The following is a 23415-nucleotide window of genomic DNA, read 5'->3' on the forward strand; positions in this document are numbered from 1 at the left end:
ACCGGGATCTAATTCTGACTGCTCATCACCCTGTTTTTCAAAACGGCTCCTCTCTTTCCCAGTGGCGCAGTTGGTAATGACACGGGTCTGCAAGCCAAAGATCGTGGGTTCGATTCCACCTTGGTCAACATGTTTTTTTCCCTACAAATTAATACACTGTCACAGACCAGTAATTCATATTCATCATTTATTACAATTCTGCAAACTTTTATGATTTTACCAGCTTTTCTAATATGGACCTCACATTCTTAACACTCCATGGCACAAATACTCTTCCCTTTAGGCTCTGTGTATGTGTGTGTGTGTATCAATATTTCTCCCATTTTAAAGTATTACTCCTCCATAATTGTATTTCTGTTAAATCAAAGTACTTTTACTACATCTTAGTACTTCTGCTCAATCATAGTATTTCTGCTAAATCATTGTTATTATGCTATATTGTAGTATTTCTGCTCAATCATACTATTTCTACTATATTATATTTTTCTTTCTAAATATAGCATTTCTGCTATATAATTGTATTTCTGCTATGTTATAATATTTGTGCTAAACCAGAGTATTTGTGCTTTATCATAGTATTTCTGCCAAATTATAATATTTGTGCTAAAACATAGTCTTAATTTAAAATTACAATATTCATAGTTCATCACAGTGTCTCTGGTAAATCACAGTATTTCTGCTATGTTGTACTATTTTTCTAAATCATAGTGTTTCTGTAATGCTTAAGTATTTTTGTCTAAATATATTCTTTCTGTTATCTTATACTATTTATCCTAAATTCTTGTATTTTTGAGAAGTTATGTTTCTGGTAAGTTACAATATTTCTGCTAAGTTCTGCTATGCTATTGTATTTCTGCCAAGTATTATGTTTCCTCTAAGATATTGCAGTTCTGCTAAGTTATTCCATTTTAGCAAAGTTCCTTTGCTTCTGCAAAGTTTTTACAATTTCTGCAACTTTTCAGCTTTTTCAGCTACTTTTTGCATACAGCTTCAGCTTTAAAGCATCCACACTGCATTTTCGCAGGAAATGCAAATTTTTCTAGTGATCAGTAGTTTTCTGATGAGGCAGCAGCTCTCCAGAGCAGAAACAATGTTCTTATGTTTATCCTCCTTCTCCCTGAGGCTCTTCCACTCCAAGCTGGGTCCTTTTTATTCCTGTCTGTCTGTAAATAGTTAGATTTCATATATTTATGTTATTTATGTCCTTTTGTTACTGAATTTATATATTTTATCAAATAAACATTTATAATGACAAATGTCTTTGTTCTACTACACAGCAAATATTGGCACCCGACTTGACAAAAGTAGAATTTATTTCATATTACACTAATAACAAAACATACTAATACAGTGGGATGCATAAGTTTGGGCAACATTGTGAAAAGTAATTATTTTCCTGTACAAATCGTTGGTTGTCACAATAAAAATTGTCAGTTAAATACATCATATAGGAGACACACAGTGATATTTGAGAAGTGAAATGCAGTTCACTGGATTTACAGAAAGTGTGCAATAACTGTTTAAACCAAATCAAGCAGGTGCATAAATTGGCAACACAAAAAAAGAGAAATAATATAAATATGTAGTGTATATCAATGTGTGTGTCTCCTATATGATATATGTAAGTGACATTTTTTACTGTAACAGCAATTCATACAGGAAAATAATGACTATTAATAAGGTTGCCCAAACTTTTGCACCACACTGTATACAGGAACATAGTGAAAACAAGTTGCAGAGTAAAAAGAGGTTAGTTTATTTTGGCGTAGAGCTCCATTTATTAAGAAAAATTTAAAAAGACAGGAACACTCTTTAGAGGTTTGTGGGTGGCTCTTAAAAGAGCCGTTGTGGGGAAGTCACTCAGACTTCAAACAGGCTACTCCTTTGGTTGCCAAGACACGGCTCCCTCTGCCGAGAAGTGAGCCATGAACTTCTCCCTCACCAGGACAGCCTCTGAACGTGATGGTCCTGAAGGAGTCCCCAGTGGCAAGGAACCTGGACAAAATTGTTTAAAATGAGTATTATGTGTACTGCAGTTACAAAATACATTATTGAAATTCCAAAATTACAAATTACAAAACATAAATCTTACATAAAACATTTTGTAATTATAAGGATAATTACATGATATATTTTAGATATAATCCAAAACAGTCTGCGGTGATTATATACAAATATTCAACTATCCCAGAATTAAACCAGGTCTAAATAAAAAAAAGGAGTGAGTATCACTACAAAGATTAACCCACATTGGTCCTAATACCAGTTTGATATCAGCAAACACCGAGAGCATACCTATGACACCACAGCCATGCTATCATTCAAACACTGATAACAGCATAAATCGAATTAAATCGGGACTTGATGAGACCGTCTGAGTATCACTAGGAATATTATCGGTAAACACCGACAGCATTCACTGTTAGCATAGCACATCCATGATAGCAGTGTATAAATGGATGGTTTAGCATATTAGCACAGGTATCAATAAAGGACTACCGTATTAAATACTTTTACTAACCTCAGGCAGACGGACAGGCGCTCTGCAGGTGGGATTGAGCGCCTGTAGTTGGTGTCTAGGCGGGCGATGCTGGAACCGACGAGGGAAAGCAGGTTCTCAAACTGGCCGACGGTGATAGCGCTGGAATCGGCCGTCATCCAGGCGCAGCTCCTGGAGCAAATGGTGAAACTCACCAAACTGCTCACGCCTCTGGAGGACCTGATGGACCCAGGTACGGCGAGGACGTCTTTTACGCTGCTGCTCTGCTCTCCACAGTAAATAGAGAAGGGAGACTCTCTCTTCAAGCGCTAGCTCGAAAGCTGCCATCTTGCAAAGATACCGGTCTGGCACAACTTCCTCCCACATTCCTCCCACATTTCCGGTTCACACGCGTCAAAATATGATATTTTGACGCGCGATGGATTTTTCTTGGACACGCGTTGAGACGCGAATGTACACGTGTCAATTTAGGGGCGTTTTATTCGCGTCCATCGCGTTCGGTGTGAACACACCGTAAGGAACTGGTTGTGGACTTCGGGAGGTCCAGAGAAGGTCCCCTGCCGGTTCAGATAGAGGGGGAGGAGGTGGAGGTGGTCAACAAGTACAAGTACCTCGGGCTGTGGGTGGACAACAAACTGGACTGGTCATGCAACACAGAGCACCTGTATAAAAACACCCAAAGCCGACTGTACTTCCTCAGGAGGCTGAGGTCTTTTAACATCTGCAGGAAGCTCCTGAGGATGTTTTACCAGTCAGTGGTTGCTGGAGTACTTTTCTATGCTGTGGTGTGCTGGGGGAGCAGCACAGCAAAGAAGGACTCATCCAGGCTGGAGAAACTGATCAGGAAGGCTAGCTCTGTGGTCGGCATGAAGCTGGACACTCTGGTGACAGTGGCAGAGAAAAGGACACTAAAAAACTGCTGGACATTATGGACAATGCTGGGCATCCTCTGCACACGGCCATAAACAACCAGAGGAGTCTGTTCAGTGACAGGTTGCTTCTCCCAAAGACAAGAACCAACAGACTTAAAAACTCCTTTGTCCCACACGCCATCAGACTGTTTAACGCCTCTCTGGAGGGGAGAGGGAGGGGAAACAGGAGGACAAAGGAGGGGGGAACAACTAAGCTGTAGCGCCTCTTCACTTCACTGTGCAATACCTTTGTGCAATACTCTTGTTAATAGTCAACGGTGCAATAGACCTCAATACTTTAAATGTGCAATTCACTTGTATTTTTATTTTTATTCCTATTTATTCTATTTATCCCCTTCGTATATTTTATTTATATATCTCTGTATTTATATATGTGTGTGTGTGTGTGTGTGTGTGTGTGTATATATATATAATATTCTGCTCACGCTCTGTAACTTCTTTTTTTTTTTTTTTTTTTTTTCTTATCTTATCTTATCTCTCTCTTATCTGGTCTACAGCCAATCAGGATGCAGAACACAATGTGCTGAAAAAAAAAAAAGAAGAAGAAAAAGAAAAAACTACGGAGCCCTGCAAGGGACATGGGAGAACAAAAATGAAGATGAACTTTTGCGAGATTTCGCAAAAGTAACTCGGGATCTCGCAAACGTTTTGCGAGATCTCGCAAAATAGGCTGCATCCTTCAGAGGCTGCCAGCTTGAAGCTGACGACCCAGGCGACGAAGGCTGGCCCAATTCAAAGGCTGCTCCAAATGTGTCCTTTGTGGGCCAGCCTTTTCAGGCGAGAATCTAGCTGTGTACACTTCAAATATCTGCTTGTTTTATCAAGACATCATATATTTGCAAAGGTGCTCCAACGTTTTTGGAGATGTCTGTTACCCACCAGTTTGAAGTTTTGCGAGATCTCGCAAAAGTTCATCTTCATTTCTTTTCTCCCATGTCCCCTGCGGGGCTCAGTAAAAAACAAAGCATGCAAAATTTCATGCGAAACAGCAAGGCAGCGAAAGGTGAAACGTGTTATAGTGAGGGACCACTGTATTGAAAAATTAATTACAGTATAATTTGTTTCTCCTTTCCTGTAAAATACCTACAATTTAGGCCCTATTTAAAATTATTTATGCAGTACTTGAATGTAGTTAAATAAGAGTTATCCTCTTATTCGAGTGTACCTATTTTGCCTGGTGATTTTGTGTCATTATACACATTAGACAAAGAAATTTAGAACCAAATTTTACATTTCATACTGGTGTTTACTATATTATACTATGTGTCTGTATCAAGTATCAGTGTCTCCTTTGTCTCCTTCTTCTTGGCTTGGTAACATGTAACAACTGAACATGTTGGCATTTTACAATTATCCCCTCTTTCTGTCAGCATTATAGATTCAGCTGTGTTGTAAAGTTAATAGGCTAAATAGGATAAGTGATGTGTCCTAAAGTATCCTTCAGATCAATGACTAGATGCTGAAAAAAAAAAAGAGCTCACCTCTTGGGTCGCAGTTGCCTTTGTCTTCATCCACAAGTACACGGTTAATTTTTAAAACAGCTCCCCCAAGTTTCTTTAAATAAAATACCCCCATCCACATAAAACTAAAAAGAAAAACCCATCTCAAGCGTTGTCAAGACCCAAACAAACATATAACCCTAATCTGACTGAAAATCAGAATCAGAATCAGAATACTTTATTGATCCCTAGGGGAAATTATTTTTTGTTACAGTGCTCCATTATAAACTAACATTAACAAGACATACACTACACTAACTAAGAATAGCACAATATATACACACACACACACACACACACACACACACACATATATATATATATATATATATATATATATATATATATATATATGTACATAAAAGTCACTTATCAATAAATAGCTGAAAAAGAAACATGTGTACACAGCAAATCCAGCATGATTTCAACACTATTAAAGTGTCTATATGGGTCCACACCAGAGAGTGTTAATTTAACTCTTTTTGGAGAGTTGGTACATTAACTCTGATTTAGTGTTAAACACCAAATCTGTCTGGAGTTGATAATTTAACACTTAGTGTTAAGAGTTTATATATTAACTCTCAAAGAGTATTTTAGTTTAACTACGTAAGAGTTATCTTCTAATTCATTCTAAAAAGCGGAGAGAGATTTACTGTTCTGAACTTCTAGAAATTTCTTTTGGAAATAAACATTTACTAAAAAGATGCAATGGTTTTTGAAAAACATTTATTCTGAACTGTGCACCACAATTTCAAAACATTTTCTGAAAGATGTAACAGTATACATGTTCTCACTTTCATTAGAATTTTGTTTATCAAAAGGTCTGACATGGTAAATGCAAATAACAGCATTCTCATCTCTTATTTCTTCAATACAATATGCATGTCCTTCATTCATCCCTTTGTGGAACTTCAACGCACTTCTGCTCTCCCCCATATTCCATCTTCACAAGCATATCCTGTGTGGAGATTGAATAAAAATTAGTTGACACTAATTAATGGCACAAATAATCCAGTAAACAATTGCAGCACAGTAAAAAAAAAAAAAAAAGGAATCCTCTTTGAGCCATTACTTGTGTAAAGTATTTTCCCAAAAGACAAAGACACAGGCAACAGGTAATACTGAACTAAATGTAAAACCTCAACCTTTTTAATTTTTACCTAAACCGTGTGCACAAAACTCTGGAGGGATCTAAATGCTAACGTAGAATCCAGTCAGGACGTCTGCTACTGCTGTTTGCTCGTTTTTTGTTTTTTTTTATGGGCGATCGTTTTCAGGCTTCAAGTAGCACCATTATACCAACATTTCACATTCTAGACATTGTTTTAGGTGTATTTGACCAAAAGTTTGACTGAAAATTCACATGCAAGCTTTTTTCAAGGCTGTGGTATTTGCCGCAAACAATACCTTTCAGCTAGCTAAAACAGAATATTATGCTATCACCGAGCAACATGGCTAATGCCTTTCACACAGCTTCGTCTCAACTCCAAAGCAGAGGCGGAGCCAGACATTTGAAACACCCGGGGCTTAGCCCTAAAGGGTAGTATGCATGTGGGATTTTTTTTTTTTTTTTTTTTGAGGGGGGGGTGTAGAAATGACTGAAAGATTAATAGGCTCTGTTTTGAGTTTTGTTCAAAAAAGAATGACTTCATATAGGGAAAAATATATATCACATGTGCAGGACACCTTAAACTAGTTTTTTAATTAAGCAGCAAGGCAGAACAAAATCGGGGCTGTATCAAGACACAGGGACTAAACCCCAATTCAACCAGACCCAGAACTGATCCGGAATTAAAACAGGACTACAAGAGTTCAAAATCAGGACTACTGAGGACTTAACCAAGACAGAACCAGAATCAGAACTAGATGATAGTAGCACTAAAAATCATCATAGACCTGCACTACACTTATTTTTTTAATTCTACCAAAGTCCACTATTTAGATTGAGAAAAGTTTATATAATTATTTAGCCTTGTTGTGCAAACAAGCCTGCATAACTTAATAAATATAGAATTTGAAAAGTAACAAATGGTATCTAAAAAGAAACACTAGGTACGAGATACATGAGTACCTATGATACAGTGATACTTTTGGTAAACAACCATTTGAGTAACATGTGTGTCTCACCTGCTCTTGTTCATCTCTGTTCTGTCCTCATTCTCCATCTCCCTCTCTGTTCCTCTCTCTCCCTCTTTGTGCTGACAATCATCAAATATACAGTTGAAACCACATATTTATGTACTCTTCAGATCAAAACACAAACACTTTTTTAATTGTAAGATCAAATCAGACTAAATGTTTATTTTTTTAGATTGATAAATATAAAAAACATATTTGTTAACTTTAAGAGTAAAGAGAGAAACTATCTGTATTTCTTAATTGCAAATGGCACCAAATTGTATTCAAAACTGAGCCACACTTATGGAGCTCCACAGTTCTTTTCCTGGTGTTTTGGTTGACATCTCTTGATTTTCCCATGTCAAAGAAACAGGCTCTGTGTTTTGCCTTATATGCATCCACAGCTGTGCCACCAATTTACTCACATGGACTCTACTAACCTATCAGAAGCTTCTTCAGCTCAGAATGGAATCCTCTGGAGTTTTCTTATTAATTAACAATAAACGTAGTGTATATGTACTCCTAAATTTAATGAAAGTGATAAAAAATAGAAGCTCTGTCTCTCTTTATTCTGACATTTAACAAATTCAAAATATATTTCAATATTTATCTAAAACAAAAGTTTACTCTCAAATTGATCTTGTACAGTAAAAATGTTTTATGTTTTCTCCCTAAAGTGTAAATATCTGGTTACAAATGTGAATATCCTGCTGTGTACTGAAATCCCTCTTGTTTTGCATAGAAATATACTGAACAACATACAAAGCATAATATATAAAATAACATTTACCTGAGTTTTTTCTTTGAAAGAACCCTCTAATGTCCATTCTTATATTTCAGTGCATTACTGAAACCGATTTAGTCGGGGAGGGTAAGAACTGAAAATATGAAATAAACACACGTAAGCTAAGACTCTCTAAAAAAAATAGCATTTGTTCGGCTTTTCATTTCGCCATTTGTTGATTCACTTGAAGAGCAAGTAACGTAATATTGGTCAAGTGATCAGTTTGATATCAATCTTTCGTGATGCACCATCATATTACATTATTTGTACGGTATGAATGATTTTCTTTGGTACCTGGTCAAACTTAAGCTCTCCTTAGTATGGTTGGCTGGCTCCGTCTCTCCAACAGCGCACTCACTGCTGGCAGCAGCTGCCCCGCCCCCTCGCTCAGTCGCTTAGTGCCTGAGCTCGGATCATACCAATATCAGGGGGGGATTCACGCACAGTCGTAAATTCCCACAGTGTGCACTATGTGCTTCGAATATTGTGTGTACTTTTTGTTTTATACAGTTGTCAGCCAGACATCTAACTATGAAAAAATTACACTCCAAAAGACCCCGGGCTTCTGACAAAACAACCCGGGCTTAAGCCCAGTAAGCCACCCCCACGCTCCGCCCCTGCTCCAAAGAGCCACAGAAGTAAAAGCTCATGATAATAATTGAAACAATCTTTGAAAAAATGACTGTGAATTTACTCTATTGCTGTCATAGCCCCTGTAGGAGTTCAGAGTTAAGAGGTCAAGAGTTAATGTTTCCATTGTAACACCTCCAGATTTGACAGAGAAACACTCATTTTTAACACTCGATTTTAACTACTATCATTTTACACCTCAGAGTTACATTAAAATAATGTGACTCTACTTAGAGTAAAATCAACTCTACTTTTGCAAGAAGACTATTAACACCAAAACATTTAACACTTTTGAATTTGCTGTGTAGCTGTAGCAGCAAACAGTGTGTTAAGTGGATGCGTTGTACTGGGAGATGGCCACAGGCAGGAAAGATTTCCTGTGTCGTTCAGTGGTGCTTTTCAGCAGTCTCTCACTGAACGTGCTCCTGTGACTGACCAGCATGTCATGGAGTGGGTGGGAGGTGTTATCCAACATTGTCTTTATCTTGGACAACATCCTCCTCTCCGACACCACCTTGAGGGAGTCCAGCTCCATCCCCACAACATTACTGGCCTTACAGATCAGTTTATTAAGTCTGTTGGCATCTGCGACTCTCAGCCTGCTCCCCCAGCATGCAACAGCATAGAGGATCGCACTGGCCACAACAGACTTGTAGAAAATCCTGAGCATTTTCTGGCAGATGTTGAAGGACCTCAAAAAATAGAGACGACTCTGGCCCTTCCTGTAAAGTGCTGTGGTGTTTTTAGCCCAGTCCAGTTTATTGTCAATGTGTACTCCAAGGTATTTATAGTCCTCCACAATGTCAACACTGACCCCCTGGATTGAAACAGGGGTCAAGTGTTTCCTGGTCTTCCTGAAGTCCACGATCAGTTCCTTGGTCTTTGCCACGTTGAGCTGCAGATGATTCTGCTCACACCACGTGACAAAGGAGTCGACCACAGCCCGGTACTCTGTTTCATCATCCCTGCTGATGCATCCAACCACCGCAGAGTCATCAGAAAACTTCTGAAGACGGCAGGTCTCTGTGCAGGGACTGAAGTCTGTGGTGTAGAGGGTGAAGAGGAAGGGGGAGAGGACAGTCCACTGTGGTGCCACTATGCTGTTGATTACCTTGTCAGACACACACTGTGGGAGACGTACATATTGTGGTCTTCCTGTCAGGTAATCAACAATCCAGGACACCAGAGAAGCATCCACCTGCATCGCTGTTAACTTATCACTTATCACACACACACACACACACACACACACACACACACACACACACACACACACACACTCTTTGTTTGTATGTAGACGTCCGTCGTATGTTATGACCCTATGCATATTCATGTAACCACAATAAAAGGAGTGCTATGGGGAACCTGGCTGGGAGTCTGACGGAGGTCAAGTGGTGGAACGACACTTGGCTCCAGGCAGGTCTCCCTCATGCATGAGTAACAAGAAGAACTTTGCCTACTTCGTGTCTTGCTTGCTGTGTAATTATATTGTCTTCAACGTTCCAGCGAATAGGTTCAAGCTACAAACCTATCATTAATTGGTCCTTTGAGAGCCGGAGCCCTGGAGTCGACATTCACCAAGGGGAGAAGAGACACGCTGAAAGACTGACGTCAGCCAGGAAGTTCCTGTAGTAAAGTCCCGAGACGTGAGAGTTTGTCATCAGGCCAGTGGATGAGCTGTCTGTTTTCTCTCCTTGATGAATGGCGATCGGCGGGATCCGAGGCTATACTACACGCTAAGCAACACCGAGTAAGTTTAGAGTCCAACTCTATAACTGTACGTCTTCGCCGCTCAGTGGGGCGTTGTCCGTGGCCGCTTAGTGGGGATAAATTCGCAGTCTTAGTGGGGCGATGTACAAAGCCGCTCAGTGGGGTTTTTTTGTACAGAAGCATTAAGTCGCAGAGTTGCGCAGTTCGAACTTTTTTGGTTCGCCGTCTTAGTGGGGAGAAATGTAGACCGCTTTGTGGGGTCCGCCGCTTTGTGGGGTATTGAGAAGTTCCGCGGGGTCCAGATTGTGCTGGACAATAGCCCTTTTTTGTGTTGTTGTTGTTGTTGTGTGAGTGTGTAAGGAGCAGAACACGTGGTCTGTGACGTCAGCAGCTGTTGTTGTTATCATGAAATCCTAAGCAACCAAGAGTGTGTCAGAGGGTGACAGACGTTTATGCTGGACTTTGCTCCTGGCAGCACAAAGTATTTAAATAAAAATAAAAGAGAGCGACGGCTCCATGGCTGCGCGGGTTTCACGCGGACCTGAGCCGTGCGGTTAATCGCAGGCTTATAAATGGAAGAGATTCAAATGTTAGAAGTTTTCAGAAAACACATCAGCCTTGAAGAGCGTGTGGAGAAGGCCAGCCCACATCAGCAGCACTTAAGATATGCTCTGGTGAATGGCTTTCCCCCACCCCTTGCTGACACAAAATGTTTATTCTTTAGCTTGTTCGACAACAGCCTGTGCTCCAGACCATAGATTTAATTGAGGTGGATAGTTGTTAAAAGTAATCTGCATTAAGCTTAGGGTTGCTCAAATTCAGTACAATGACATATGAGATGAAGTAAAATAGGCAAATATTTAAACTAATGAAGTGCATAGAGGCACTTGACCTGTGTGAAAGACTGTCGTCTTAATATGAGCCATTGTTGAGATATAGAGCACACCTGTGAAAACAACTGTTACGGATTCAAATATTGGGGATGGATACAAGAGGAAAAGCCAAAAGAACAACACTGGTCCGGCCGGGTTAAGTCAAACAATGATTTTAATGGTCACACGCGTAGGAGATGGACACTGTACGCAGACAGCCTCAGATCTCAAAATGGTGGAGCATTGATCAAACTCTTATAGCCTCTAGTGGCCCCCACCTAATTATAAAAGCCTAAACATTCACATTCTTTCTCTCACACAGCGCCTAAGCTACGGCCTTGGCTCCCTGTTTATCTGCTCCTGCTGAGATGGGGCAGAAAACTGCAGTATGTTCTGTTCTCTTCTAATCAGACAAATAAGGCGATGACTTTCTGCGAACAGTATTTCTTATAACTCAGCAGTATAATGCATCATAAAACAATATCATTCATTCACAATAAGTCAGCAGTTTAATGCAATGCAAATCAGTTTAACAAATGCAATAGTTTTCACCTTCTTCTAATTCAGGAGAATAATGCAAACCAAAACTACATAATAATTCACAATCTTTAATTAGGGGTCTAACATGGCATACAATAATATTATAATCCCACACTCCCCCTGTTGAGCTCTTTAGAATAAAGAGCTCACCTACACCCTGCAATCCAGTGTGGCCGGGTTCATTTCTTCTTACCGCTCAGGTCCTTTGTCCCCCTGTTGGGTGAACCATATGTGAGATGGCCTCTGTGTTTGCGCAGTTCAGATGCAAGAAAAACTATTATTACAACAGTAGCAGGTACAGATGACACTCCCCAGTTCTGCCACAGCTTTATTTTGGTGCTACCTTATACCCTCCAGACGTATTCAGACTAGAACCCCTGTCCGAGGAGCTTTTAGCCTCTATTTTATTGCTGCAGCTACCAGTGTCGTCCAGTTGGGTGATCATCTGCTCGTCTTTCTTCAACCTCAGGGGTTAGACAACCCTTCAGTCGTTGCACAGATCAGGGGATTATTCTGCCCCGATTTCAAACAACGATCTGTGTATCCTCCGGTCCTGTGTATCCTCCAGAAAAAGGAACAGGAACGTGTCCCCCTTTTGACCAAGAGCCTCTCGAACCTCGCTGGTCAGGTGTTCCTGGATTTCCGCCAACCCCTTCATGGTTATTGCTGTGTTTATGGGATCCATCCTTTTGAGGTGACTAATCGGAGCCCAAGCGCCATGACACTTGAACCCAGTTGGTGTCTCGGCAGTCACTGTGTCTGTCTCTGCTGCGAAGGATCCTCGTATATCTGTGACCTCGTCTGGTGTCTGTTCCTTTCTCTGTAAGAGACAGAAAACCAAAACACCTCTCTGCCTAGCCCTAATAATCTAATGTTGTTATCTACTGATCTTCTGGCGATTCAGAATTGGTTTAGAATATTCAGAATGTCCCAGGGACTTATTCTAATCATATCCTATGTGTGTGTAAGCGTGTTTGCATTTAGCCCTCTGCACTCAAAGTCAATACCTGCAATATATCAGTCCGGACCATCACGCCGAACGAAGCTTATGACCTTCAAAAGACCAAATGCCAACTCATTATAAGCACATTTGCAAGGCGTGTCTGAAAATTATTAAAACCACTCATTTTAACAAAAGACATCAAAAACAAATTAGCCATTTTTAATTCTAACATTTGCCCCCCCGTTTTCATGTGTTTGCTTCCGCCTACTGTCCCACGGTTTCCTCTCCAGTGTGGTACTCAGCTTCTCATGAACACAGGCATTTTATCATCTAAACGCTATTCAGTTCATTTCAATGATTAACGCTTAAACATGGAAATAATGATTTATGCTTCTCACTGATTCTATAAAAAAGTCCGGAAACCTCTATTAGCTTAAGCTTTACCATACCTACGTCATTAAAACACAAATGAAGTCATAAAAATGTTCATATAATCCTTGTTTGATGTTAAAACTCAACTTCCCCCCTTTTTTGACACATTCCCATGTGTCAAATCAACAGAGCTAGAAAATTAAAAGAAAAGGTTAGTGACCTCGTATCTTAGAAAGTATGAGACTTTCTCCTATCCAGTGTCGTTGCTCCAGTCCTGTCATCCTGTGTTAGGGAATGAAATCATTTTAATTGTCATGTTAGATCTGTTCAACTCCTGGCTCTGCCCAGAGCCTGCGTCCGCAGAATTGCCAAGAAACAAAACCTGTAATAATATGAACTTCACTTCAATATGAACCTGTTGACTATTTCTGAGACAGCAAAGGAAGATTCTCTCCTCCTCGAGGACAGGCACTGACTCCCACTTATCTCCTGGAGCCAACTGTCCCTTATGGAGACACAACAATGCAGCCACAAGGTTTTGCAGATTGTTAAGTTGATCTGTGTGTAATGCTCGGAATCAGGTATGTAATATTAAATGAATGTTGTTTAATCAACTGCCACTACTTAAAACTTAGCAAAAGATATAACTGAATAAAAGAGCACAAAGAAAAGCATGATATCAGTGTTATGTAAGCGCGTGCGGCCTTCTATGCTCGAAGTCACTCCAGTCCATAGATCAGCCAAACATCGCGTTGACTGTAGCTTTTAACCCTTATTAACTTCAGCACAACTCTATAATGAGCAACAAACTGCAATATGTATAAAAATGATCATGGTTACACCTGCAATGAAAGATTATATGATTATTCTAACACCTGTAAATAGAAGATTAACCTGAGGTTATAACAATCACTGTAAAACAAATGTTAATGTAATGTCAATAGCTTAAAAAAATGTTTAATGCAATGCTTGTTATATGATTCTTATGTAATAATAATGCTGATGCTAAAATAACAGTAAAACACCCCCTTTTATCCCGTTTATAACCTTCACACATAAACGTTTATCCATGCCTCTTTTAATTTCACTTCCCCCTGTTTTCCCCTCAATGACCACAGCAGGGGAATCTATGTTTTGATTCAGCCATGAATGCAGCTCACCTGATTAATCACTGAGCCCCACCGTCACTGGCGTCTGACAGGGTGGCGCTGCATACTCTTCCTTTAATGTCACTATTTTCAATCTGTTAATTAGAGTGCTTAAACATGAAGTAGACTACGTCCACAACAAGTCAATACAGCTGTAAATGTGGCCAATTATCAATCTATTACCAATCAATAATGAAAAATAGCTTTTATTTTATGCATGCTTTTAGTCAACCACTCACCCAGAGGGTTACCAATCCCAGAAAATTTCTTCTCCTCATTTAATGAGTCCGTCCTCCTTCCATGCCCTGGTAACTGGTTCATCCAGAGCTGTATCATCTTGAAACATATATGCAACAAGCCAAACCACACCTTGTTCACACCAACACTTTTCCGCCCTGAAGATGTCCAACGCCATCTTAGTCTGGACCAGGGTTTTAATAGTTTTGCAATTTTCATTAGTTTTATTTTTATTTAGTTTCGACTTCAGATTTTCAATTTCCTGTCAGTTGTAATTAGTTTTTACCAATTGTTTGCTAGTTTAGTTTAGTTTCTATTTTTTCTCCTGAAAATCCTTAGTTTCAGTTTAGTTTTGATTAGTTTCAGTTATAGCTTTAGTTGTGTTTGCAATAACTAAGTGTAATGAAATCCCCGTTCCATCATATCAGTCATGCTCTTCTGCTTATCCTTGGGTATTGAGACTATTAACTCTTGCAGCACCAGGATGGTCGTAATTTTGGTTCAAGTGAATTGATAAACTTTTTGAAGGCAATTGACTCACACAGTTATGTAGATGTCCCCATCCTGTTGTCTCGGGATGCATCACGCTGTCTTGCCTGGGGTTAGCTTCTGTTTTCTGGGGAAGAGGGTTGAGTGTGCTCCCTTACCTTCTCAAGGTAAGCTAGGTTAGCCTTCTGGTGTGAGCTTTTCAAGTGCACTTTAAGATTTGTGGGAGTTTTTTCCCTTTAGAAATGTCCCTTTATCCAAAACACAGTCATATTCAAAGTAATCCCAAATTGGACTCTGGCGCTTTCTCCCGACTTTTCCTGACCTGAGTCTGCGCGTGGACGGAGCAGCAACCAGTGTCGCCAACTCCTCAATAAGGAAAATCGCTATTGGTTGTCCTAAAAGTCGCTAGAAGTCGCTAAATGACGTCATCGCCTAATTTGCATAATTGGTCATGCTAATCTCATTGTAACCTAAGTTGTTGGAGAGAGAAATAACATCGTGGAAGAGACATAAAGTGAGTAAAAAACGTCCTAAATGCATTTAGAGTCTATTTAGAACTATAAATTAAATTTCTTTTAGCAATTATTGTTTTTTTGACACAATTCCAACCCTGCTCCTTTACCTGGGCTTGGACCGGCAAAAGTGACCCGAAATAGGCACTCTTGTGGAGTTACTTTGTGTGTTTATAACTAGTTTTAAACCTTGTGATCCACAAAACAGCATAAGAGTAAAACAGTAAAACAAGAACTGACTGCGTTACAGCATCCGCTGCTTGTTGAGAGTAAAAGTGATACACGCTTTCACGTCTTTTTTTTAGCTAAGGGGTCTGAAAACTCGCTAAATATAGCGACAAAGTTGCTAAGTTGGCAACACTGGCAGCAACACAGATGACACGACTAACGTACTGCCACCTGCTGGCATAATGAGACAGCAAGAAAAAATCTGGAAACTAAACTTCATCTTCACCCTTGACTATCGTATGACACACACACATCAATGAAAACGAAACACATTTTGCTATAAATTCAGTTAATTTTAGTTAGTTTTGTGAACACTCATTACAGTTTTAGTTAGTTTTCCTTTTTTGTTTTTATTTTTATTTCTGTTAACGAAAATGTTTTTTCACTTCTAGTTTTCGTTATTTCGTTAGTTTTTGTTAACGATAATAACCTTGGTCTGGACTGTCAATGGTGACTTTAATGCTGACTGTTCCGACAATCCATTTTATAACATTTCCTGGTCAGATTAGCCAATCTCTGTACACTGGAATAAACATAATCAACATGGTCAATATTTTTCCTGCGTGTTATTTCACCATCTTATCAATTCCAATGCTCCATCCTTATGTGGTTTGCGACATTATGTTTATCCACTCTGTCTCTAAATGTTTGAAGAATTTTTCAAGTTTGGGGTCAAATTTTGAGAATTTGACCATAAGTGAAAGTTATGGTGTTATCACCCCCTTCGGGGCTTACCTTTCCCAGTTTTGATGATATTCCTCCCTATTCTTTGCAAGTACCCCCTTTTGGTGGCGAGAAACTGTTGGTGTGGTCAAGTGGGTGCTGTAAAAACAAAAGCTCAGGACAGATCAGTCACCAGTCATGTACTCACACACAAAATTAGCATATATCGAATTTCATATTGATCCTCTGAGTGTAATGGTACGTTTTTAATTTGAATTTCTCAAAGCTAAACACAATATTTTTCTTTATTTTGCTCTTGTTCTTGTGCAGCACCACCCCTCAGCACATGCCCCTGTCGGTTATATCTGTACTTTTCTGAATTATTGACTATTTCAATGAAGGGACCTAAAAGACGGGGACCAGTGTTTATTATTACATATCTCCATTTTGAGTGTGACAAGTCTATCATTCCCCTGTTATTCACAGACCTCAATAGAGGGTTTTTTGGCTTTTTTTTTTTTCCTCTATAAAAGTTAATTGACTCTTTACAGTGGCCTGCTATGGTTAATAATAACACGTTCAGTCATGAGTGAAATCAAACCTTTTCTTCACTTTAGCATTTAACATTCCCAACAATATAATGTGATACATTAATTAAAACAGAGCTACTAAAACACAATTTTCTTAATGCAAACATCAGTAACTCAAAATTAGCAACCAAAGGGTTAAGTCTGCATTTCACACTCATGTGAAGCTACAGCCTCCCCCTTTAGTCTCTGTCATCCTTCTGTTCCTGCAAAAACAAAACGAAGCAAGACAAAACATCCACCCTTCTTTTACAGGCTGGGTGAATTGTTTGTGGACATTTACTAATCCTAAAGTCGGTACCGTTTTTGTCTCAGTATCAAGTCAGTTAAAACTTTTTAGTCGTCAGTCCATCACAGTCCAGTCACATGCATACATCCACACACATTCATACCAGATATTGCTGATAATGGAGTCTCACGCGCAACCTATTCGAGCCTCCATCACCAGCAAGATGACGTCATCATTTTAAAGGAAAACAGTTCCTTGTGTTTTTTTTGGACTGGATTGACTCGCTGCAATCCTTTTAGGCTCAGGACTTCTCATGTGATCAATGTCCCATCTTTCTCCCAAGCCCATTATAATCATGGAGAAAAATACTTTGCGACTGTTTTCAGTAAGAATATTTTATAGCGCTTTAAAGTTCAATCTCTCAGGCCTGAGAGATTCACATTCGTTCTCTCACACAGCACCTAAGCTACGGCCTCCTGCTGAGATGGGGCAGAAAACTCCAGTATATTCTGTTCTCTTCTAATCAGACAAATAAGGCGATGACTTTCTGCGAACAGTATTTCTTATAACTCAGCAGTATAATGCATCATAAAACAATATCATTCATTCACAATAAATCAGCAGTCTAATGCAATGCAAATCAGTTTAACAAATGCAATAGTTATCACCTTCTTCTAATTCAGGAGAATAATGCAAAATATTTCTAACATTTTGAGTTATTTTCCAGTGTTAGAAAATCAGCACTGCTCAGTGTTAGCCATTGTTAATCTTCAAAACTGACTAGGTTACTTTTAAACATATAACACTGTCAAAGTGTTAATTTAACACTCAATAGTGTTGTATTTAACACTCAGAGGTGTGCACCCATATAGACACTCTCCAGTGTTAATTTAACACTGGAGATTTTGCTGTGTAACATGAGTTTTGTGCGGTTCTGCTTAGGACTTGGAAGTTTACATCAGTGGTATCAAGGTGACTACAGTGTACAAGAATACAATACAAGATATCAGTGGATGCAGACACTTAGGTTGGTGAATCTCAGGCTCATTACTTTGACTCTGGGATGTTACAGGGAGTGCTGTGCCTTTCTGCCTTGCTCTTGTTGGTTTTTAAACTAAAGTAAACCGTCCATCACTTCTCAGGTATTGCATATGAACCTGACACTGTGGTGAGCGCTGATCCAGAAACCTGCCTCCAAACTCACCTGCTCTGAAACTGCAGTCCTTGAAACCATTGGCTGTGGTCCACTGGAGCGTTGTCAAGGAAACAACACGTGAATATAACCCCATTTATATTTAAAAGAAAGATCTGATGCATTAAGGGATTTTTTTTAATGTAATTTAATTAATTTTTTTTATTTTGTGTATTTGGTCTCTTCCTCATCAGCGGCTTATGAGGTTAGTGGTTGATTGTTTTCTTCTTTGCTTCCATCAGCTGTGTAGTGGACACCACCTGTACTGTGACTGGCCCAACTGTCATCAACGTCCACGGCCAACTCAACTTCATCAAGGATCGGTGTGCTTACTCTCTGGTTTCTATTCCGTCAATCCCAAACCTGTACCTCGTGGCAAATTTCAGAGACGGCCGTCGTGAAGATGTGAGCTTTTTGGACAGCGTGATACTGCGTCTAGATGGGCCAGGTGTTCATATTCACCTGGAACAAGGCGGGAGAGTTTGGGTAAGCTGCGTCAGGCAAGCTAAGGGTACATCTTTAACCATATTGCCATGTACATTGTTGCAGCCATTCCTCGATTCTCAATGGTGCTCATGGCAATTAATTAATGGTCATAACAATTCGGTCGATTGTTGGTCAGTGGTGCAAGTTTAGGTTATGCAAAGAAACTGCTGTGTTTCCTCGCATCGTTCTTCTCAGGGCTGTTAGAAGCAGTTCTTTCAGAGCTGTTGCTGTGAAATCAGCCTGTTTGTGTGTTTGACATGTTTCACTCAGTGTTTCCTCCACTTTGTCTCTGCTGTGATGCAGCTGGACAACTTCATGTTGACCCTTGAAAGTTTGCCTCAGCTGGTTCATGGTGTGCAGCTCTCTCAGGACCAAACTGGAGTCACTGCCAAGCTGTCGCTCTCCAACCTCAACATTTCTGTCTTCTTTGACGGCTACACCGCACAGATCCTCTTAGAAGGTACAGAAGATAAAGTTTAATTCATGTAACGTAAACTGTAAACTGTGCTGTTATTTATTCTTCTGTGTTTGTCCAGTTTGAATATTGATGCTGATCTGACTCATTCTGTCCTGATCCTGTGCAGGACCTGCTGGTTCATCTGTGGAGGGTCTGTGTGGAAACTCCAGCAGGTCTCTGAGTGACCTGAGGCTCTCTGAGTACAGCTCCACCAGGTAAGACCTCATCACAAGCTCAGAGTCCCTCTGACTGCTGCTGCTGCTGATGTTGCAGATATTCTGTTTGTATGAATGAGCCTGAACTTTGTTGTTTGTCGCCCCCTAGCTGTGAGATGCAGTACAGTGAGCCTGCTGACACCACGATCGACTGCACCAGTGTGACTGAACGGTGAGCAGACTGATCCACAAGGCAGGAAACATCTGTGTTGTACCTTGATCTCTGTGGTACATCACATGTAACTGCAGCACAGATAGAAGATAAACACATCTGATTACAGATTATCATTTTATTATCTTCAACTTCTTCTTCTGTCTGTGGTACAGCTGTAATCTCCTGAAGGAGGCGCCCTTCTCCTCCTGTAACAGTGACATTGACCCAGAGCCCTACATAACCGCCTGCACCAACACTTTGTGTAAATATCCTGCAGTGGACGGACTCAACTGTCAGTTCCTGAAGGCCTACGCCAGAGCCTGCAGTCTACACAACCACGCTCAGGATGGCTGGACATCAAAGACCGGCTGCTGTAAGACCTTAATAAGACATTAATAAGCTCTCCTTTGTTAAAGACCTGAACTGTGGATTTTTAGAGCTCCCACGTTTTCAGGATAATACATCAGTGTGTTCCTCTGTAGCCTCTGAGGCCTTCTGTCAGGACAGGACCTGCAGCGATCACGAGTTCTGTGGTGAGAAGACGGTCGGTGGTGACACTCGCTGCTTCTGTCGGGACATTTTTGCCTCCAAGTACCAAGAAATCAACTCTTTGGGTACGACAGTTGTGACATCACCATGACAACAGGGCTGAATAATGGAGGAAAGCTTCTAATTGTGATTTTTCTGACTGATATTGTGACGTTCAGGTGATGCAACGGTCTGCATGCAGGACTCTGCTTCAGTCACTCTGGTCGGTTGTCTCCTGGAGGACAAACACATCAATTACTCTGGCTTTACAGCTCAACTACCCGACCTGCAGGGGTCAGGTGGACGAGCTCACCCACATGGTGACCTTCAGCTTCAACAGCAGCAACAGATGTGGGACGGTGGTCACGGTGGGTTTCATCTCCTGCTGTTTAAGCTTTGATCTCTGTGAATTCTAAAATTTTTGGTCATCTGAAGTTTATACCAGTCAGTCAACATCTTAAAGAGTATCAGATGTTAAAGATGAAACAATGAAGAACTTGCTTAGTATCTGATTATGTGACCCTGCAGACCAACAACAGCTACGTCATCTATAAGAACACCATCAGGAGCCAGAATTACTCTTCTGACGTCATCACTCGCAACCAGTGTTGGTCAAGTTACTTGAAAAAAGTAATCAGTAACTAATTACTGATTACTCCCCCAAAAAACTAATCCCGTTACTTTACTGATTACTTATTTTCAAAAGTAATTAATTACTTAGTTACTTAGTTACTTTTTAAAAACACGATTTACAACCTGAAGAGGTGATAAAGCTTTCAGCCCAATTCTACTTTTTCTGCATAATCCATCATACAAAATGTAATCAAATGGAAAAGTCTCTTTTTTTTTTAACTTGTTTTATCAGTTTTAATCTTTTAACTTTATGCATCAAGCAAAAATTTAATTATATGCAACATTCTCTGACTTGAATAAATTAGTTTAACATTTAAACCTATTTTCTACACATTCTAGCACATAAAATAAAATATTTTTTGTGTTTACACTCACTCTTTCAAATAGATGCAAGTAAAACACAGCAGAAAATAAATAAAGTCAAAGACTAGCGGTCCTGTTGCTCTATTTTCACCTGTAAAGCAGGACTGGGGGTAGGCGGAGGTTTACCCTGGTGCAGGTGAGCCGCAGCGGTCAGTTGAAGAATCCGCGAGTTTACTCTGTGAGTTTCCCATTACGTCGTTGCGCACTCGGTGCTTGCTTGGAAGTTTAGGGGGTTTTTTCGCTGTAAAAAGTTTTCTTCCCACGCACAACGGACACTAATGTTTTTGTCACTTTTTATGGAATCAAACACAAAATAAGGTCAGTACTTCCAAGCTTTAAACGCTGCACGCTCATACTCTCTCCCACAATCGATATATGATCCATTGTTGATCTGCACACAGCTGTTGTCACTAGCGGCGCACTCGCTTACGTCACTGTCGTGAGACATTCTCGCAAAAAAATCACGGTTTTAGTAACGCAGTAACGCAGCGTTCCTACGGGAAAGTAACGGTAATCTAATTACCAATTTTGCAATAGTAATCCCTTACTTTACTCGTTACTTGAAAAAAGTAATCAGATTACAGTAACGCGTTATAAGTAGCGCGTTACTGCCCATCTCTGGTGACCATAGCAAACAGGAAACTAATGTTGTAGGAGATGAGGCAAGCACTGAATTATTTTAAATCTTGTTAGGCAGAATTTAGAAGTTGACCACACATGTACACAATACTATGCACCCCAGATTATTTCAGAGCATTAAAAACAAAACAAAAACTAAGCTTTATGCAAAAAGACTACAAGAATTTCAGAATTTTTTGGGATGAGTTTTTGGGTTCACTTTCTCACAAGAAGAACGCCGGGTGAGATTTGATCCAGGAGTTTAAATCTGTACCATGACCGCTTTCGTGCATTTTTCAGGATGTCAGTGGGGCAGTTTGAGGTTTGGTTAGCAGAGTTGGGAAGACATCTGTGGAGGCAGAGAAGTAATTTTAGGGAACTGACTGACAGGGAACAGGAGCAGCTTCTAGCTGTGTATCTGAGGTAAAATAAAGGCCTGAATACTTGCAGATGATTTTGAGCTTCTAGAAATAAATTGAACACATCATTTTTGAAGTGAGAAATGTATTTGGTGACTCAAAGTCCTCCTAGAAGCAAGTCCTTCCACTCAGTTTCTTAAAAGCCTCCTGACACTTTAAACATTAGAAAAATTTATTTCAGTTGGCTGTTTAATGTTTTTGCCAAGTACTCTTTAAAATACCAGAATAGAGAGGATGGAGGATTTAAGTTTATTAGATTGATCAGTATTGCTGAACTATGAAATATTTTGAGTGCAGTGTGTTTTTTGCATACAGGCATAACAGAATAGCTTTAGTGTTTTGTTTTTTAAACTTGAGAATGAACTTATACAAAATGCAGCAAGATATTCAAAAAACATTTTTAATGATTAAAAAATACACTATATCGGATTCATATCAGTATCGGACATATAAAGTGGTATCGTGCCATCTCTAGTATATACAGAATGTGGCAACTGAAGTATACACAGAGGGAAATTCAGGGAAGTGCAGACAGCCATGTAGAACGAGACCCAGCTGAACTAAATTATCAACAATGGCACAAGGAAAGCACAAGCACACCAACTCAAAATAAACCAAAAATGTCATAATTATCTGTCAAGTTTATTTCTAAAGTACATTTAAAAACTACAGCTGATGATTAAAGTTATGTACATCTAAAAGAAAATTCAAATAACATAAAACAGAGGACACAATCAAAGTTTAGATTCAACAGTTTTTCCAAACAGTTAGAGTTGAAGCATTCGCAGAGACAACCCTGTGTTTCATCCCTGACCACCAAATACAGCACCGAGCTCCTGTCAGAGCTTCACACTGCAGTGATAAAGCTGTGCTGCACAGTGGGGACCTAAACATAATCATCAAATTAATGACAATGATAACACGATCACATGCTTAACTTGTTACAGACAAATATACACAATACACCTTTTACCTGACATCCTGTCAGAAAACACTGGAATTCAGCCTACACCTAAAAATTTCCATGTATGGTGGATCCTAGATGCACTCCAGCTGTCGATGGTGTACTGCCCACAACTCAACAATGGCCTCTGGGAACAGACATAAATAAAAAGTTGTGTAATGTTCAATCTCACATCCTGTCCAACCTTTTGGAATGAGGTCTGTCACACTAGGTGTTTTGGCAAGATGCACTCCAGAAAACATGCCTGTCACCTTTTCATTGACATTTACATTAATTTTAATGTAAATCAAATTAATTTGATTTGCATTAATTAACATTAATTGTGTGTAACCACATAATTTCCTCAGGGATTAATAAAGTATTCTGAATGTGTCATTTAGTTCACATCTCTCT

The 23415-nt window shown here is 39.7% G+C and overlaps 1 pseudogene across 1 annotated transcript; it reads left to right on the plus strand.

The window, feature by feature from the left end:
- The first annotated feature begins 11242 nt into the window (after positions 1 to 11242).
- On the plus strand, positions 11243 to 20670 carry LOC146554618 (alpha-tectorin-like; annotated as a pseudogene). The gene is made up of 11 exons (XR_014889385.1): positions 11243 to 11251; positions 17936 to 18020; positions 18136 to 18266; positions 18428 to 18671; positions 18975 to 19131; positions 19256 to 19343; positions 19453 to 19515; positions 19671 to 19870; positions 19980 to 20111; positions 20205 to 20393; positions 20554 to 20670. The product of XR_014889385.1 is annotated as an alpha-tectorin-like (transcript).
- Positions 20671 to 23415: the final 2745 nt, after the last annotated feature.

Source organism: Mchenga conophoros, linkage group LG18, assembly GCF_057382185.1.
Source record: "Mchenga conophoros isolate Kocher_MC1m ecotype Shallow Benthic linkage group LG18, M_conophoros_male_GT1.1, whole genome shotgun sequence".
Classification (NCBI taxonomy): domain Eukaryota; kingdom Metazoa; phylum Chordata; class Actinopteri; order Cichliformes; family Cichlidae; genus Mchenga; species Mchenga conophoros.